General features: G+C 38.3%; 1 protein-coding gene and 1 long non-coding RNA gene across 2 annotated transcripts in view; one reads left to right on the top strand and one right to left on the bottom strand.

Annotated features, from left to right (window-relative positions):
• LOC134214158 (electron transfer flavoprotein beta subunit lysine methyltransferase-like) overlaps positions 1 to 17,318 on the top strand; it is a 107,749-nt gene that overhangs the window by 26,631 nt on the left and 63,800 nt on the right. The gene's annotated exons all lie outside the window — the stretch shown is intronic.
• Positions 12,344 to 13,236, bottom strand: LOC134214157 (uncharacterized). The gene is made up of 3 exons (XR_009979684.1): positions 13,121 to 13,236; positions 12,984 to 13,065; positions 12,344 to 12,565 (listed from the first exon to the last, which is right to left on the bottom strand). It is a non-coding gene; the product is annotated as an uncharacterized LOC134214157 (long non-coding RNA).

The following is a 17,318-nucleotide window of genomic DNA, read 5'->3' as shown; positions in this document are numbered from 1 at the left end:
TGTTTTTATAGAAGTCGATTTGAAAGCGAGCGGAGGGCAATATTTGTGATGGCACATATCGCACGACCTTCCTTCTGCCAAGCTCCCGTATGAAGGGGGAGGGAAGAATATCAGTGTGGAAGCTGATATATCTCCACTGGCAAAAGGAAGGTGGTTTGACTTGCTCATATGCCATCGCGTGCGGAAGGATTTGCTATCGACGAGTACTGTCTCCAAATTTCTAATATGACATCAGCATTTAGTCGAATAGGATTTTTATTGCACAGTTCTGTTTTCTCATTGCGTCCGTCTCGTCGCAACCAACTTGGCTGCCTCGGAGAGAACAAAGCAGAGAAAGGCACTGCTGCTGTACCGTCGACCAATAACAGCTGAATTGATGGATGCCCCCACCAAGGGTAGTACACTAAATTAATGATTTCGTGTGTGTTACTTCTACGTGAAGTTAAACGATTTACAATGATATGGAAATGCTAATATCATCTTCCAAACTTGGACGTACATGTTCATGATAGCATTAGAGGCGAAAGTATAGAATTGATAGTTCCGTTAGGATACGGCAGGCATGAAGAATGTTTTATAGAAGTCGATTTGAAAGCGAGCGGAGGGCAATATTTGTGATGGCACATATCGCACGACCTTCCTTCTGCCAAGCTCCCGTATGAAGGGGGAGGGAAGAATATCAGTGTGGAAGCTGATATATCTCCACAGGCAACTGGGTACAGGACTCGTCGATAGCAAATCCTTCCGCACGCGATGGCATATGAGCAAGTCAAACCACCTTCCTTTTGCCAGTGGAGATATATCAGCTTCCACTCTGGTGTTCTCCCCTCCCCCTTCATACGGGAGCTTGGCAGAAGGAAGGTCGTGCGATATGTGCCATCACAAATATTGCCCTCCGCTCGCTTTCAAATCGACTTCTATAAAAACATTCTTCATGCCTGCCGTATCCTAACGGAACTATCAATTCTATACTTTCGCCTCTAATGCTATCATGAACATGTACGTCCAAGTTTGGAAGATGATATTAGCATTTCCATATCATTGTAAATCGTTTAACTTCACGTAGAAGTAACACACACGAAATCATTAATTTAGTGAACTAAGAGTTTTTTTTCAGAACGGTGTCCTTGCAAGATTACCACCGCTTGTCGGTATTTTACTTCCGCAAACATAAAACGAAGACACGGGCGGGATCAGTAGGTACAAATAGCGCTGAGAAGCATTGTGGAAATTAAAAAGCTTCGAGTAGTATTAAAAACTTGGCCAGTAATGCTGGGTAGACACCTTTTCGTGGTGCATTACGGAGTAAGATCTACCATACTGTACTCTAATTCTTACTATTCTTGTTAATACTTAAGAGTGATGGTCAGAAGAGTATGGAACGACTATGATTTGCTTTTAGTTGACCCATCAATGGAGTCAATGGAGTAAATTATTAAAAATCAATCTTGGGCTGGTTTCGAAGCCGACGACATTAATCTCCAGAGCGCTTAATAATTAAGAAAAAGCGGATTCGAATTTGGTAAAGGTGATATTGCGAAATGCAAACGCAATGAAATCAGATTTCTGTAGAAAGACGAATTCGGAACTCATAAGAAGAAGTAAAAAGATGTTTGAACTTCAGTACCTATGCATCAATATATCCCACTTATTGTTGAAGCCGAAACTGATTGAGGGGTGCGCCTTTTAGAGATGGTATAAGCCATTTCTCGAAGGGTATGATTAGCGGTACCTCAATCCAAAGAAGCCTCACATTAAGTTTGAGGAATATCTGAATAAAAAACGACTACTTCATTTCTTCTCAATAGAAGTGGGGCAGAAAGACATGCACTAAACAAATGACACGGGTATACTACAAAAGATCATTAAAATGGACGCAGTGCAACAAAAAAAAATATACGAAAATTATTTTAAGCTTTTAGTGGAATGTATTTGCTTGTCATAAGATGAGTTTGTACAATTCCATTTAATTCCACCACTTTATTATATAAATAACACTTTATAATTAAATGGAATTGTACAAACTTGCAAAAAAAACTTTCTTCAGCATAGAGAACGGACATCCCCACAGTACAAGATACACCAGATACACCAGCATTTACCATCCCATGTATGTGCTTCTTAAAAACAAAAAGATCGTGAGTAAAAAGTTATATATTTTTTTGAGAAATAGTACTTCTCTGTATTATGATTTGTTTTTCACGTAAAGTGAAGGTTTGCTTTCGTAGATTGCTCCGGATGTAGCCTCTCAGTACGCAGTAAAGATAATTAAATAAACCTCTTTATATATCTACTTGAAAAAAGCAATAAAGGAGGGTTCAATGGATTTTGCAGTACCAAATAGAAATCGTCATACGATCATCGTCAATTTCCTTCAGTTTACCATCGACAGATTGCTATGATTCACTAACATTGACAATACTCTTCTTGGGGCACACAGGTGATAATTAAGTGGCACGGCAATCGTAAAAGGATTTACGTCTGCTGATATTAGGTAGCTGTTTCAAGATTTGCACGACAAGAGGGAAGATGCCATTTCGCACGAGGTTTCATCACAATGAAAGGGGATTGCTATTTTTGTAATTTGCGGTGTAATGAATCCATGCAGCCGTACACTTTGTCTTAATGAAGGAAATTTATTGAAATTTGTTTATTCAGCGAAATACTTCAATGCTAAGTAGGGATACTGTCCTGGTTCTTCATCTCATAGCTATCACATTCCATCCATCGAAAACAAAACTATAAACTAAGTAGTTGGGCTCGTAGGATGTTTAAGAATTTTTCAAATGTTAATGCTCAGTTCTTTTTCATCTCTGCATTTTTGGTCGTCCATTACTATCACTCCACAGCTAACTTTGGTCACAATAGATAGAATGTATAACAGTTTTTATCATATGACAAGCGAATATATCCACATCATGCCACAGATCATCCATCGTGGCAGCCATTTGCATTTTATCCACATTTATTCGTGCCACACAGATCTTAAAAAAATTGACACATGATTCCAACCCATAACCAATACATTCTATCTTTTAAAGTAGAGTTGACTAATGTCCCATATTTATACTATACTTTGTATGATAGTTTTCGGACTTGAAATGTGAATAAAAAACCACGTGGTCTTGGATTAGAATTGGCTGGAAATCCAAAGCTTTTGGCATAAAAAAACATTGAGAAGTTTTTCAACTTGCCTGAAAAACACGTATTGGAAACATATAAAGGAAATTACAGAATTTAGAAATCCTTGATGGTTCGAAGCACGTTACAAAAAAAAAATTAAATTGTGAAACAAACGGGATTTTGACAAATAGTGGGAATATATTGATTAAAAAAGAATTATCCTTTTGATTTGCAATTGAAACATCATTTTTTCTTTACCACCCAAGATTGTGCGAAACAATTACCTCCCAAGTACCAGCTCTCACTAAAACTATCACGCCACAACGTTATCACCTGTCTACCGGAACGGAAAAATCGAGGACCGCTAATTAAAACCGGCTCCTATTATCACCTGACCGGATTTTGAGTCCGTCCGATTGGCAGATTTCTTCCTCCTTGGCGTGTCCACCGTCCGCCCAGCTCCCTGCGAAGGTTGTTTTGGTTACGCAGACGGGGGAAGGTGCTAAATGGGCGATGGCTTACTTGAAGTAAAGTTGGTAGTGTTCGTCCTACCTTTGTTGAGAATCGAAAAATCGATGATGGCGGTACTCTATGGGCGGAACTGCAGAGTGCATCTCTAATGGCACAAACAACCGGATCGAACCGGTACTGCTTCAACTCGTTAAGGCTTATCAAATGGCACGAATTTTGATAAGCGAAGCGTAGATTACATTATCATGGGGAATTACTTACGTGTTTTCTTGCTTATCAATTATCATTGCTTGTGAGAGGAGCGTAATTATTGAAGAATTGCAATGACATTGTATTGTGTGCTTAAAATTACCAAGAAATGTTTGATGAACATGTGAACAATTGATTTCAAAACTAAACAATCTGTCCCTCTATCAATTAATACTACCATTATTGAACCTACCGATTGGACTAGGAAATGTTTGGGTTGCAATTTTTGTAACTGCTATACTTCAACTGAGCTGAGCCCATAAATGACATTTACCCTCGAAGTGCTGAATAAATTCTGGGTTGCAATATGACAATGGATCTGAAATGGATTTTTTTGTGACATTTTCTTCTTCTTCTTCTTATTGGCATTTCTGTGACATGTTACATATTAGTTACGAATGGTAACTGTCCGTTTTTTCAAACGGTTGAAAACAAATTTGTTGCACGAAAAGGCAAAACTGGCTTCAATACATCACATGACTCTTAGCTTTCTGAAATTCTTTTGAATGCGTTCACGTAATCTCTAGGCGGTTTGAAGTTGAAGTTATTTTGAAAACATTTTTTCTTGGTTACATAACTTGTCCATGTAAGAGTTGTTGTTTCTTACAAGAGTATCATTGTAACAGGAATACCGCACATGAGATTTCTTATTCTTGTAAAATTTACTCTTTCTTTGCGGCAATTATCATTATCCAATTAATATACCCCGAAAATTTTCCATCGTTGCTAACTTGGCTTGATGCCATTTATGGATTTGACTAACTACCTATATAGTAGCGCCGTTGATGTAGATTTGCCGGACTAATTAGCGAATTGGATTTTGGCGAAGACACAACCTCCCGGAGCTTGTTGACTCAATTGCTTCGTTCAGTTTTTGCTCCATCTTGCATGACAACGAGGAGGGAGGACTTGGAAATGTATTATTTTTTTTTATTGTTACATTCAGCTTACATTACTATTTACGATCGAATTAAAACGATTGTTTCAATAAGAATTAAAAAAATCAACTGTATTGTTACATAAAGGAATTGGTTTGATGAGCCCAGCCAGTAGTAAATTTAAATTCGTGGTTAGTGATTTTCGAAAAGTCCACTATCATGTGATTCTTTTTTCATCGTCAGTAGCAATCTTTGTGCTAGAGAAAAAACAGATTATAATTGTTCAAATCATATCAATCAGATAATGTGACTTAAAAAAACACCAAATCTCGCCTAGTTTTGGGAAATCGAATAAAGGTACTGTTAAAAACAAATAAACGAGTGGGTCTCATTGCTTCCACGACCATACTGAAAGGCATTTGGAGCTCATGATAACCACGTGTATCAAATCACGAAAACGCAGCTCCACTCTTTTAGTGTTTACCTACACAGTTATAAATTCAAATTGTGTGGAGATTTATTGAAATCACATCTATATCGCCACTGTTAAGGAGAATTTGAAGTTTTCAAGCTGTTGTCGGTAATTATGTCGATTAAATTAAATTGCTTATTACACCATAAAATTTTTATCAGTAGTGACCGATGTTTTTCGATCTGTATTAGCGGCTAATATGAATACCTATTAGATAATGTTGTATCTGTGCAAATGGCTAACTCATGATGCATTACCGTTTGTTCCAGCATGGTTTTCTTAATGTAGAAAAGCGACTGCAGACAGACACTCGGCTCAAAGCGGTTTTTTGAGTTTATTAACTGGATTTTGTAGCACCTTTGTGGTAAATTTGCCAGACTAATTAGCAAACTGAAGTTTCCTAAGAGAAAATCCTGCTAAATATTTAAAATTGGTGAACTCATTCTATTTTTCCTTTCAATTACGTTTTTTGCTTTGTTCACCAGAAAAGCAAAAAAAACTAGATCTCAATAAGTCTCTTATATTTGTTCTTTTCTAGTTACCCTCAACTGGGTGCCGCGTCTCCACTATAGGGGAGAACAGTGCATAACGCACTCCTGGGGCAAAATCGCCTCACTCATAAAATCCGTTGTAGGACATTTATGAACGAATATTACCATTACAACTCATAATTAGATATCCATTATCGAGCTCCATTGGAAAAAAAATGAGCAAAATCCTTTCATATTTACTCAAATTTTACGATTTGCGATTCTTCCACCTCAGATGGATAGATCGAGATAGGGAGAGATCGAGGAATGGAAGGAAAATTTAGAAGGGTACTAGATCCAAATAAAGCTCGTTGCTATGAAAAACGACAACAAAAAAATGTCGTTTGTTGTTGTTGATATGTTAGATATATCGAGATATAGAACATCGCGATGTCGAGAGTCGACTGTAGTTCAATCCATTAAGAAAAAACAAACAACAATTCGTTCACCATTATTTTACATGCAATTGAGTCATTTTACACCACCAATCGGGCGTTTTGTCCCGAACCAATTTTAAAATATTTTTAAATGCGTTAGAAAGCCATAAAACCTTATTGTTTTGAATATGAGAGCATTGTAAAATATAGCTTGTTGTGTAAATTTTTCATCTACACGTTAAAATGGTTCGGTATTCTAGTTTATATTGGCGAAAACATAGAATATGCTAAAGGGGTGCAGTTTGGACCGTTCTTCCCTACTGTAAAGCATTTTCATAATTGCCTTTATCGCATTTATATAGAGTGGTTCAAAATGCCCCCTTAAGCTTTTTCAATATTTTGACCAATATAAACAGAAACACCGAATCATTTCCACGTGCAGACACAACATTCTCAAAGATGGCTACTTACCACAATCATCCCCTATTTAAAATTATAAGGTTTTCTTCTTTAGAAAAGATTTGAAATTTGTTTAGAAATGGCTTGCACTACCAGAGTGCGGTTTACCACTAGAGGTAGTGCAAAATGTCACACTTGCATGAGCAAACATGATGAACAATTCTGAGTGATATTTTTAATTTAATTTCCCGGTTGTTTGATTCTTTCCCAAATGATTGCAAATATAAATCAACTGAAGCTGAATATCCGGATATGATATCTCCAATTACATATTCATCAATATCTTCTATCTTCAAACCCAAGCAGCGCCACTTGTTTCTCAGTGAGTAACAACTGTGATGTGACTTACTCAAAGGTCTAAATAGTGCACAACGCGTTGTATTTGGATCTCCTTCGTGACACAAAAACGCAAGAGGTGGAGCCTATTTGCAACATCTTGCGGATACAACGGAAATAAAACACAAAATCCAACCGAATCGAACCATGGACCTTGAAATTTGTATCCTTTTACTATAACCATCACACCATCAATTCTATTTGGAAAATTTACTTCAAGTGCACTACATAAACAACAAAGTCAATTGTAACTTAATTGTACCTTATATGGAACATACAGGAAACTGTCAAAAATAAAATACTAGTCAGCTGAGCTCAAAGTGTTTTACCACATATCAGAAACATTGTCGTTACAGCAATGAACCGAAGAGTTATCAATACTGCAACTTATCTGTTTTGTTTCTGATATATTGAATTCCAAAACTCCCAAGCAGTCAGATTTGTGGCTTATTGCTACGCCACTTAAACGGAAATGAAATATTGTGTGTTTCTGAAACTGGAAAGTGGCTTCAATGTGATGTATTGCCAATGTCTTCAATGCAATTTATTAGTAACTAACAGCCATTTGAAAGATGTTGCGTGTGCTGCTATTTTTATAAATTGCTTCATATCTTCAAAAACGTTGTATTAAAAAATTTTATCATTGTATTTTTTTTTAATATTTTCCCAAATTTTCATAAAAGACAGGATCTTAATGTCGTTATTTATGTCGTAGACCCAAAAGTAGTGATGAATTCAAAAACTTCATAGAAAATTAAGGTAACTAAAAAAAGTAACAGCAGTAACAGTCTAAAACAAGAATATACTGCGATGCCTTCTACGTATTTAACTAAAGGCTTGTCGGAAGAGTGTGCAATCAAACGTGTTTCGGAATGCAGAAGGATCTCCACGTCTGCGTTATTTTGTTCTGCTTTGTTTTTTAACTTTATTTAGGTATATTTCTAATCTTCAAATTAAGTTCAACACCGCTTTCTACTTTGTGTGGTTAAAAAGAAAACGAATTAGTACGTGATCGAAGATGCTTCGGAATGCAAAACGATTTCGAGGTCCGCGTTATTTTGTTGTGCCGTGTGCGGTCAAATAAAAAAAAAATAGTGCGCAGTCGAACTTGTTTTAGAATGACACAATCTCACGTTTCAGAATGACACAATCTCAATGACACGATCTCGAGGTCTGTGTTATTTTGTTCTCTTTATGTGGTTAGAAAAAGGAAAGAAATTATTTAGTACGCGATCAAACGGGATGTTTCGGAATGCAGAACGAACTCGAGGTCCGCGTTATTCTGCGTTATAACAGAGTGCGGTCAGAAAAAAAATTGGTTTGTACGCAATCGAACGTATTTCGGAGTGCAGAACGATCTCTAGGTCTGCATTATTTTATTTTGCCTTGTGCGATCAGATAGAAAGTTAATTAGTGTGGGATCAAACGTGTTCCGGAGTGCACGAACCCAAGATCCGCGTTATTTCGTTCTGCATTGTGCATTCAAACTGGACGCTATACCCAGCATATTGTTCACCAAAACGAACGTCGCTACACTCCCTACCCCATATTTTCAATATCCCAGTGATTTTTCGTGGAAGTGCAGATGACGGCTTCTATCAAAGCGAGTATTACGTCAACATTTTCCTTCCCAATTCTTGATTGGCCTGCATTCCACCGTTGTTGCCTAATTTTGGGTCATCAGTTTTTACACATTGAGGATGACATCAGTCAAAATTGCATCTGTTGGTTCTTTGTGTAATTACAGCAGGCCAGGCAATAACAGAGCAGCAACCGTAGGCGGTCAATTATGCTCATGCTTATGCTCAGGTAATTATCAATGGACTTATAGATTGATTGAAAAACATACATAGGTACTGAATAAGTTAATTGAGGATTTTTTGTGGTTGATTACTTACAATGTTGCCAAAAAATTCTTCGACTTGTCTGTGATCGAGTTCAACTATTTTAGCATCAAGCTAACTCACTCTATAACCGAGTTTTTCTACGCAAGTTGTCCAAATTAGTTAAATTTGACCCAGAAAACTAGAAGATTTTATTATAATGGCCAACCCATTGACATTGCCATTCAATGATCCGATAGACGCGATCGAAAACTAGCGCTGCAAAGGGAAGTGCAAATCCTAACCTCCAAATTTAGATGGATTCATTGAAGCAGTAATCCTTAAGGTATGTCTCATTTGGAGAAATAAACTGAAATTAAACTGACATTTCAATAATTATCGAATAACCCTGCTTGCAAGCTTAGTTTTGACAGATATCGAGTCATTTTTCATCGATGTCTTATTGAATTCCTTGATAGCACCAGTCATTCTTAATACCGGGTGATTTTTAAATTTTTGAACTGTCACTTTTACGTTCAATTCTCTAAATGAGACAGACCCTTTGTCGAATTCGTTTTTAAAAATTTCCAACCTAGGTAGGAACCAGTGCCAACCTAACTGCTGTCAAAATGTTTTTTATTCACTCAGGTTGGAGCTAAGTTCGCTCTAGTTCCAAAGCTGTCAGGTTCGCTGTGTGTTGTTTCACAGTTTCGCACCAGGTTCACTAATACAAATGCACTTCAACTGTCAAAACCATATAGGTGGAATAAACAAGCCGAAGGGAAATAAAAAAAATCTAGAACTAGTAAACAAACTCAACGGAAATATTATGGGCTTTCGATAATTCATTTGCAATTTGTTCGAAAATTCCTCCATAATTATTTAAGTAACTCTTCAAAAAAATCATACGGAAATTTTTCAAAGAATTCTTATAGGCTAGATATACTAGTTGTGGCTGTAGTTCATATCGATAGAGTATATTCATATGATTCGATAACACCTTTGATTTCCTCCAAAACAAGCAAAGCATAATTGTAAAAATTGATTTTGGTTAATTTTTGACGTCCTTTGCACCAGTTGTCGCATAAGTGTTCCCTATTTGGCCAGTCCCATAAGAAAACAATGGGATTTGCCAAATAAGGAACCAAAATTAAGAATAGTGCCACAATTGGTGAATGCGTTCCTATTATGGATTAATCAATTTTGAGGATAATAATAAATTTTATTGTGGTTTCCTCAGCTGTTCTAAGGAGCAGGAAGTAAAACCTTTCGCTTAATATATAAAGTCCACCCACATGCCTTTTACTCATTTTTTTTTAAATAGTTGTTTTTATGTATGGCGACAATTGGTACACCCACACTACATATTTTTTCCAGGAGGAATACCCTTGAAGTATTGTATGCAATCCATTGCGAATTCTTACAGGAATGCATTAGAACAATATTTCAGGCATTCCTCCTTTTTTTCAGAAATTCATCTGGAAATTCCTCCAAGAGTTCCTACGAAATTTTTTCCAAGAATTTCTTTGGAAGTTCTTCCAGGAATTCCTTTGAATGTTCCTACATAAATTCCTCCGGAAGTCCCTCAAGAGATTTCTCCGGAAATCCCTACAGAAATTCCACCCGAAGTCTAATCAGGAATTCCTCCGGTAGTCCCTTCAAGAATTCCTTCGGAAGTGGAATTTCTCCGAAAGTTCCTCTTAGAATTCCTCTGAAAGTTCTTCCAGAAATTCTTTCGGAAGTACCGGAATTCCGGAAGTCTCTCAAAAAATTCCTCCGGAAGTGCCTTCAAGAACTTCCGAAAGTTCCTTCAGAAATTCCTCCGAATTTTTTTTTCGCAGTTTCCTCCAGAATTCCTCTAGAAGCTCCTTCAGAAAGTTCCTTCAGAAATACCTCCAGAAATACCTCCGGAAGTGCCTCCAGAAATTCCTTCGGAAGTTCGTCTGGAAATTCCTCCAGAAGCTCCTCTAGGAATTCCTTTGGAAGGTCCTCCAGGAATTCCTCTGGAAGTTCCTCCAGGAATTCCTCCGGAAGTTCCTCCAGGAATTCCTCCGGAAGTTCCTCCAGGAATTCCTCCGGAAGTTCCTCCAGGAATTCCTCCGGAAGTTCCTCCAGGAATTCCTCAGGAAGTTCCTCCAGGAATTCATCTAGAAGTTTCTCCAGGAATTCCTCTGGAAGTTCCTCCAGGAATTCCTGTGGAAGTTCCTCCAGGAACTCCTCCGGAAGTACCTCCAGGAATTCATCAGAAAGTTCCTCCAGGAATTCCTCCGGAAGTTCCTCCCGGAGTTCCTGCGCAAGTTCCTCCAGGAATTCCTCCGGTTGTTCCTTCTGGAATTCCTTCGGTTGTTAATCCTGGAATTCCTCTGGAAGTTCCTCCAGGAATTCCACCAGAAGCTCCTCCAGGAATTCTTCCGGAAGTTCCTCCAGGAATTCGTCCGGAAGTTCCTTCAGGAATTCCTCCGAAAAGTTCCTTCAGGAATACCTCCATAAGTTTCTACAGAAATTCCTCCAGGAGTTCATCCAGAAGTACCTCTGGGAGTCCCTCCAGAAATTTCCCCGGAAGTTCCTCCAGGAAATCCGCCGGAATTTCTTTCAGGAATTCCTCCAGGAAATCCGCCGAAAGTTCTTTCAGGAATTCCTCCGGAAGTTCCTCCGAGAATTCCTGCCGAAATTCCTCCAGGAGTTTCTTCGGATGTCCCTCCAAGAATTTCCCCGGATGTTCTTTCGGAAGCTCTTCCAGAAATTGCTCCAAAAGTTCTTCCAGGAATTTCTCCGGAGGTATTTCTGGAGGATTTCGAAGGAATTTCTGGAGGGATTTCGAAGGAATTTCTGGAGGGACTTCTGGAGGTATGCCTGGAAAACCTTTCGGAGGAATTTCTGGAGGAACTTCCAGAGGAATTCCTAGAAGAACTTTCGGAGGAATTTGTAGAGGAACCTCCGGAGATATTCCTGGAGGAACCACCGGAGGAACAGCCGGTGGAATCCCTGAAGGAACTTCCGGTGGAATTGCTGGAGGAACATCCTGAAAAATTCCTGGAGGAAGTTCTAGAGGAATTTCTGGTGGAACTTCTGGAGGAATCTCTGGAGGAACTTCCGGAGGAATCTTTGGAGGAACTACCGCAGGAATTCCTGGAGGAACTTTCAGAGGAACTTCCGGAGGAATTCCTGACGGTAATTCTGGAGGAATTTGAGAAGGATTTCGTGAATAAATTTACAAATGATTTACTGAAGGAACTTCCGAAAGATTTTTGAAGGATTTTAGGAGGAATTCCTAAATAAAATTGAAAGGAATTCCTGAAGGAATGTTCCAAGGATTTTCTGAAGGCACTTCCTAAGAAATTTATGGAGGAACTTCGAACTTTCCTAACGAACTCCTGAGTTCCGAACGTAACTTCAGGAAGAAGAGAAACTTTTGAATGGATTCCTGAATGAACTTGTCAGCCCCTCACAGGAAAAGCATCATGAGACGGAGACAAAATATGGTCTGAAGAGGAAATAATCAACGCAGACCCACTTACAAAATCCACCAGACGGTTCGAAAGAGGAAAACCACAAAATTTATACTCGAGTCATAAATGAGTTCAGTAAAATTGTACTTACGTTCTATATTGCCATCTTACACCCTAAGTTTAATTCCTAATCCTATTGTTGTGTGGTGTCAGTGTGGATGTCTATCCCGCGGCGGCTGCCAAAACGAGTGTCTGCCTGGACAGACGATTGCACGCGGAACATGCCAAAGGCTCCACAGCAGACATTCCCATTCACCTCGCAGGTCACCCAGGCAATGCTCCACGGTATGAGGCTTACCAAGCCTTGGGTTTTGGACATGAATAGAGAATAGATAGGCCTGGGTGATATAACAATTAAAATCAATGATATGGAAATGCTAATATCATCTTCCACACTTGGATATACATGTTCATGATAGCATTACGGCGAAAGTATAGGATAGGTCGTGCGATATATGCCATGAAGAATATTGCCCTCCGCTCGCTTTCAAATCGATTTGAAAAAATATTCTTCATGCCTGCCGTATCCTAACGGAACTATCAATTCTATACTTTCGCCTCTAATGCTATCATGAACATGTACGTCCAAGTTTGGAAGATGATATTAGCATTTCCATATCATTGTAAATCGTTTAACTTCACGTAGAAGTAACACACACGAAATCATTAATTTAATTAAAATCACTTTAGTAGAGTATCACCAATTTGGTGGGAGGCACTTCGGATCGGTTTTTAGTTGTCATTCTTAGTCCTTACCGATCTCCTGCAATCTTGCTAATTTACTCCATCACACTAGCTGAGCATCCCGTAAAAGAGATCTCCCAGAAGATCATATTGGCTGTAGGATAATTCACATTGATTATTATGCTCTATATCACTTCTGACCATCACACCTCTTGCAAAACACAAAGCCCGTGCACTGAGCTTCTGTAAGCACTTTAATCAAAAACGTATCTCTGCCGGTCAGGCTAATTCTTATCCCCTTCTAGGTAGTCACCTGCTTGAGTATTAACCGACAACTATTCTCATCCAGTCAATCTCAGACGTACATCACCCTGTGATACGTTGGGTGGCGATAATTTAAGCAGAGCGCAGGTGAGTTTAGAGAGCAGATGATCCTAAGAAATTCAGAGATTGAGGTGAGGAGCGTCAGGATTCCAGCCCATCTCCATATCAATACGGATGCTGCTTCGTATGCATTTGTAACTCATTCTCTGTTAGTTTAGCACCGTGTGATACGTATGCGATGAGTAGTGTGCAGGTACGGTACGGCCAGGGACTGTGCACAGCAGCTGTTGATTTGTTCTGTTGTGGTGTATGTCAGAGTGGTGATTTCACATGGTAAGATAACCGATACTTCTATCTTGAACGGTAGACATTATAAGCTTCAATACCAGCTTACGCGAGATAACTGTGAGAGTACTGGGCAGGTTACAAACTTCCGAAGGAATTCCTGAGGAAACTTGCGGGGAATTCCGGAAAAAAATTCGAGTAAATGCCTGCCAGTGGAGGAATTCCTGAAGAAGCAGAAAGGATTAGAGAATCCGTGGTAGATATATCCGGTAAAGTCCGGTATGGTGATCATGTCGATGGAGATGATAAGTCTGACTGCAGTGTTGGTAGAATTATGCTCAAATAATCGAAGCCTCATGCATGAGCTTACTCGCTTGGGATCAGGCTTGTAAATATTCGGCAGCACTGGATGAAGGTGATGTTTTGTTATTACATTTTTATTTTTTTATTTTTTTTGTTCTTACTTGAAATCGATGTCACATTTCCGAAGAGAGAGAGGAGTAAACAACAGAACTCACATCACCCAGTGCGCCACGAAGCTGAAATTCATCACAGTAAAATGTACACATTTACCCAGCAAATGACAAAAAATCACCACGCGTTTAAATGGGCCACTCACACTCATGCGGTAATGCACGAACTGAGAAGCCTGTCAGAGCGACTTTTGTTGGGATGAATGGTAAATTGAATGATTGGTGCTGGAATGATTTTTTGGCTGCCCTACACACCCGTTTCAAATCACTCAGAGACATTGTATTGAAATTGTATTGCCGTCTCTTTTTTCCCATGGAAAAGTTACTCAATTTTCGTAAAATTTGATTTGAAACGGGCGTGTACAGTCGCACTCACGACGGTGAGATTGATCGGTATGCTGACCATACGTACCGTATTTAACGGGACAGTCCCGTTTTTTGGACCTTATTGTGCTGTCCCGTCGTAATCTGAAAAATCCTCAATTTGTCCCGTTTTTTCATTGATTGTTTCAAAGATTTTTTTAAACTTTATTTTAGAATTTTTTATGGGTATAAGTTCAACACGGATTCTTCCAAAGAGCTCGAAAATATGATTCAAACAAATACAATATTTTAGGCAGTAATCTAAAACCAAATACAAAGAAAGCGGACAAAACCCAAAAGTGGACAAATGTGAGATGTTATATTATTAGTGTTGCTTTTAAAAGAACGCTATTTATGCCGTCATTCATTTTGCATGGATATACATTTCTTAAGGCTTTTAAGAGTTAATGACAACAGGTGACAATGGGAGATTTTTTCGTACAGTTTTATTTCATATTTTTTTGTAGTTTTCTTTCTGCTTTTTTCGAAGGCTTTAAAATTTGGCCAATTTCATCAGTGGATTGAATTGGATCGGTAACTTGGTAGTACATATATCCTGAAAATCAAGTCACGCAAAAACGTCAATGAAATGAAGCGCACATTCTAATTTCCTGATTGAGTTCAATTTCGATTTTTTTTTCTTGGGAAGTAAGTTCTACTTTTTTTAAAATCTGCTTTTCTACATATTTTCTTTATTACATTTTAGTCTTTCTGAATAATTCTAAATATTTTGAAACCATCCACTGTAACAAAAAACGACGCGCGACGACATTAAAAAATAATTTATAAATCTGCTGAACAAAATCAAGTTTAAGGCAGTTTCAAACCGAGGGAAAATTTGTTCGGATTTCGGTCCTCCCGTACCTTAAGACTAGTTTACAGATCAGGAGATTGTCTGCAAATTTCGCTTCCATAAGTGTGGGCGAGATTTATGGGACTCCATTGTAGGAAATTAGAATTTCGGCCCGATTCCAAATACAATCCGGTGGATATCTCCGAGAGTTCGAACTGTAAACCAGCCTATAAATTAGCCAGGATTTGTTTTACTTTTCGCGACAAAATTGCACGACTTTTGGAAGCACATGGAAAAAAGCAATGGACAAGGTTCCCGAGGTGTGAGGCTACTTTTAGCGTCATATAAATCAAAAATCAATTGAAATCAAAAAGAATTGTTCTTTGTTTGAAACAGAAAATTCTTTGAAAATAAATGTTTTAGTTGATCAAATCCACTAGTTTTACCGTTGTTATTCATGGTTTTATCAAAAATAATATAAAAATACGTTTTCGGTAGAATAATTTCATCTTTATTCTAATTAATGATTTAATGAAGTTAAACTATTTACTATGATATAGAAATGCTAATATAATCTTCCAAACTCAGACGTACATATTAATGATAGAATAAGAGGCGAAAGTATATAATTGATAGTTCTATTAGGAAACGGCAGGCAATGCCCTTGTTAATAATTCGTTAAAACCTTCACTGATGGACATAATTATTCGTCTAATTTTCTTTGTAATCCTTCTAAATGCACAAACTGATGAATGCTGCAATTCTAGACCAACATTTGGAAAGGACGTTAAAGTATATTTTTGTCGTAAACTATGTCTAAGAGGAACCCTGGGATACGGGATACAGGGTGTACAATAAATATTTCAGAAATTGAGGATCATCATGAAATCATGTAAGATTTTATACATTAATAGCACCTTTGTTGTTTTATTTTATTTTAGTACGCAGAACGATCGCGTGATCATTTAAATCAATAATCTGTTCTGCCTTGTGCCGCCGGAAAATTAAAAAATAGTGTGCGTTTAGTCGTATTTTAGGTTATACTACGGCAGGTACGTGAGTAAAATATTTTCAATACGCTTAATTATATCTCATCCCCTAGACTGCATCACTCACCGAAGTGAATCCAGATAAAATATCCTTCGTAACTAACACAATGCCCTATCCCAAGAGGTATGCAGAGGTATGCTTGATCTCTAGTAGCAACGAGAGTCGGTCTACAGTCCTTCCCTGCCTATATAACCGTAAGAACATGGCCGGTTCCTTTATCGACTAAAAATATTTGAGTTATCGAAACGTGTACATTGAGAATGTATGGATAGCGACCCTTGGGGCCCTCCTTAGCCATGCGGTAAGACGCACGGCTACAAAGCAAGACCATGCTGAGGGTGGCTGGGTTCGATTCCCGGTGCCGGTCTAGGCAATTTTCGGATTGGAAATTGTCTCGACTTCTCTGGGCATAAAAGTATCATCGTGTTAGCCTCATGACATACGAATGCAAAAATGGTAACTTGGCTTAGAAACCTCGCAGTTAATAACTGTGGAAGTGCTTAATGAACACTAAGCTGCGAGGCGGCTCTGTCCCAGTGTGGGGATGTAATGCCAATAAGAAGAAGAAGAAGAAGAATAGCGAACCTCAAGCCCCATTCATTTGGTTCTCTCTCAGAGAATCTCTGTACATCTGTACATCGCAAGTTCTAGGCGGAGTAGCAACTACGAATTGTATGGTCTAAATGCTCAAGCTCAAACCACTAATTCAACTTGTTAACTATGTACAATTTTAGGTTTGATAATATAAAGTGTACTAGGCATGTTTTCAAAGCAATTACAAAATTTAGAATAAATAAAAGTATTTAGCCTAAATCATTTGCACTTAAATCTTAAAGCACTGAAACGCAACGCAAACCCAAAGATGCAGTTTCATTTCCCTACCCTTCCGCAATGAAAACGATCAGAACTGTGTCAAGCATGTGCTGACTCAAATTTCACACCGAGGTGGGTCCGCACCGCGGGATCTAAACGTTAAATAAAAAGCTTCCCAGAAACGGCATCAACAGGTGCGCGGTAGCAAAATATTTTATATTGATATTTGTCAATATGCAGGCCCAGGCGTCTCTACACCTATCATTGTCTAGCACACCAGTCATTATGTAAGCAATTTGTAAATGT

The sequence above is a fragment of the Armigeres subalbatus genome, chromosome 2 (assembly GCF_024139115.2).
Source record: "Armigeres subalbatus isolate Guangzhou_Male chromosome 2, GZ_Asu_2, whole genome shotgun sequence".
Taxonomy (NCBI): Eukaryota; Metazoa; Arthropoda; class Insecta; order Diptera; family Culicidae; genus Armigeres; species Armigeres subalbatus.
The sequence above is the reverse complement of the archived record's forward strand: the minus strand, read 5'-3'. Positions and strand labels throughout refer to the sequence as shown.